Below are 3,602 nucleotides of genomic sequence, written 5' to 3' on the forward strand. Positions count from 1 at the left end.
AGATAAGAAAGTGGGTAAGTCACTTATCTGAGGCCACACAACACTTAGAGTTGGATCTAGAACCTGTGAGTGGTGGGTCTCCAGCCACTGTTGCTGTTACTCAAGGTCTAATTAATACATATGCATGCTTTAATTGATGAGTTCGTTGAAGGTCAACCCATGCTGGGTTTAGCCTCTAGGTAAGCTTATCTGTTTATATTCAGATTCTGCACCTTTATTTATTTATTTTTTAAATTTATTAATATTTTTTATTATGTTAGTCACCATACAGTACATTTCTAGTTTTTGATGTAAAGTTCCATGATTCATTACTTGCATATAACACCCAGTGCACCATGCAATACATGCCCTCCTTAATACCCATCACCAGTCTATCCCATTCCCTCACCCCCATCCCCTCTGAAGCCCTCAGTTTGTTTCTCAGAGTCCATAGTCTCTCATGGTTCATTCCCCCTTCTGTTTACCCCCCCTTCATTCTTCCCTTCCTTCTCCTACCGGTCTTCCTACTTCTCAGGTTCCATAAATGAGTGAAACCATATGATAATTGTCTTTCTCTGCTTGACTTATTTCACTTAGCATTATCTCCTCCAATCCCATCCATGTTGCAGCAAATGTTGAGATTCTGCACCTTTAATTCAGGCCAGCCAAAACTATAATCTTGTGAACCAGAGGTTTGGATGGAGAACTGGCACAGGTCCATCCTCCCACTGAAAACACATATGCCACACAGATGCTGGGTAGTCATCTTTGTTTCTGAGGACAACACATCACTTCTCAGTGGCAGCAACACATTCCACATTCATTTGACATTTAATTTGCAACCACTCTGAAATAGACATCGTACTTTTTGTATCTAGGGTCCCTGCCCTCAGTGAACTTACAATCTAGGATGAAGACATATGCGAAAAAAGTAACTGTGTGAAGAGTTGAATCCTATAAGTGTTGACATTTAAAAACATCCAGTTAAAAATTTTCTTCTTTGTGTCACGCGTTTCTTGCAAAATTAACCATTTTAATATATAACCAATGAAGGAAGTTGTTAAGCATATAATGGAAAGTTGGTTATTCATATTTGACAAGGTTTATTTGGTCCATTACTGTCTCTCCTGTTAGATATACTATTGTGATTAGGTGAAGTCTTTTTGGAGGTGGGAAAGCTGAAGTTTTGGAGTGGGGTAGATAAAAATGAAGTAAATATTACTTTTATGTTTTAAATTAGTATTTTTATTAGTATTTATAAGTAATGCGTTCTTTGGGTAAAACATTCAAATTATACATAAAGGTATAAAGGGCAAAGGGAGCATAATATTCTGGGTATGCACACTTAACAGTTCTTTGTTCCTTTAGCATATTTATTTATTTATTTAAGATCTTATTTATTTATTTATTGGAGAGAGAGAGAGAGATAGAAAGTGAGCACCTGTGTGCGCAAGTGGGGGAAGGGGCAGAAGGAGACGGGGAGAGAGAGACTCTTAAGGGGGATTTCATGAGTGCAGAGCCCTGCATGACCCTGAGATCATGGCCTGAGCTGAAATCAAGAATCAGATGCTTGGGGCGCCTGGGTGGCACAGCGGTTAAGCGTCTGCCTTCGGCTCAGGGCGTGATCCCGGCGTTATGGGATCGAGCCCCACATCAGGCTCTTCTGCTATGAGCCTGCTTCTTCCTCTCCCACTCCCCCTGCTTGTGTTCCCTCTCTCGCTGGCTGTCTCTATCTCTGTCAAATAAATAAAATCTTTAAAAAAAAAAAAAAAAAAAAAGAATCAGATGCTTAACCCTGAACCACCCAGGTGCCCCTTTGTTTTTTTTTTAAGAGAAATTTTCTATGTACATAGAAACATAAGTATATTTTGCGCCCACAAATGAGTTGATTAATATGCTTTTTATTCACTTACCCTAGACATATTTATACATCAATAATACTGATTTATCTCATTTAAAAAATGTTTACCTATTGTACCTTTGTATGGATATACCATGATTTACTCAAGCAGAAGCTGACCTTTTAAAAAGTTGGAAATATTAAATACTGGGGATGTTAAGTGGAGAATCTATATCTGTATGTGTATCTACCTGTATGAAATAGTCACTGTCAGAGTGCATAGGATAGCCACAGACAAATAGTAGTCAAAGTTTATTTTTTAATTTTTAAAAAAGATTTTATTTATTTATTTGACAGGGAGAGAGAGCACAAGCAGGGGAAGCAGCAGGCAGAGGGGAGGGAGAAGCAGGCTTCACGCTGAGCAGAGAGCCTGACCTGGGGTCATGACCTGAGCTGAAGGCAAACGCTTCACTGACTGAATCACCCAGGGGTCCCGTAGTCAAAATTTATTAAAATAATAACTATTTGATCTTTGTTGACTGATAGATAGAACCCATCAGTATTTTGATCGGTTGCTTTTTGTCTTTTCATTAACAGCTGCTGATAACTTTCTCCCTAACTAACCCCAGGAAGTGGTAAAAGTCAAACTTTTTCCTGTCTGAGAACATACTTGGTGCTGTCTGTAATATCTAAATATGGTCACTAGGACCCAACATCCTTGCATTTTAACTCATACTGACTTTCTTGATGAATTCCCCACCCTCCTTTGCTCTCCATTTGGCTTGACTTCCTGTCTTTTATCAGCAGCAATCTATCAAGACCCTATAATGCGCTCAGTGCAGAGCAGAACAAATCGAAGTGCTCTACCTCACAATTTAAGGAAGGCAGGGGGCTAGTTTTTGTTTTAAGATAAAAATCTTTTAACAAAACACAAACTCCCGAAAACTTCCTTTAAACCAAACAGCATTGTCACACGCTCACAAGCCCTTATTACTTACATAGCCAGATGACTCAAGATTACTAAATTTCTATTCATAAGAAGTTTGCTGGCCCCAAATCAACATTCAGGCCCTCCCCCATCTTCCTTCTCTCTCCCCTGGGAGACTGACGTTTGGAGCGCTCACTGCACCACGTTTTAATAGAATGAAGACGATGTGCATTTGCTGCCGTAACTGTTTGTTCTGGGATTTTATAAAGCCTCCCTCAACCTCCTCCTTTTCAAATTTTATTTTTTGAGGAGGGGGAAGAGGAGGTCAGAATCTTTTTGACCTCCAAGTCTTCGATTTTGGAAATATATTCTAAAACTGGTAGAGACGAAGGACTTGTTTGCTATTTATTATGGAACTGGGTGTGCCTATCAGAAATTAGCTACATCTGTAATCCCATCAGTCACTCAGAGTGACGCGGGAGTGAAGGAAACAGCACTAGCCCTGCCTTGGGGGGTTACAGTTGACGCTTCTACCTTTGCACTTGACCCCTGAAAAACGGGCTCACTTTTCCCTTTGGATCTTTCACTTCACAGCCTCCCTGGCAAAACTGGAAATATAAGTCACCGTCAAACCTGAGTGGTCCTCCAAGCCTTTCCATCCCCCGGACCCAGAGGCAGTGGTGGCGGCCACCCCCTCCCCCCATCTCCTCGCTCTTTTCACACGCGTTCGTGGCAACGAGAAAACCACTCAGATAAATGACTGAGACCCAGAGCGTTCCCTTTGGGTGGCCTTCCCACAGCGTGAGACTGAGTCCCCAGCCGCGGCGCGTTCCCAGCCCTGCCTGTTCGAGGCCC

The sequence above is a fragment of the Ailuropoda melanoleuca genome, chromosome 1 (genome assembly GCF_002007445.2).
Source record: "Ailuropoda melanoleuca isolate Jingjing chromosome 1, ASM200744v2, whole genome shotgun sequence".
Taxonomy (NCBI): domain Eukaryota; kingdom Metazoa; phylum Chordata; class Mammalia; order Carnivora; family Ursidae; genus Ailuropoda; species Ailuropoda melanoleuca.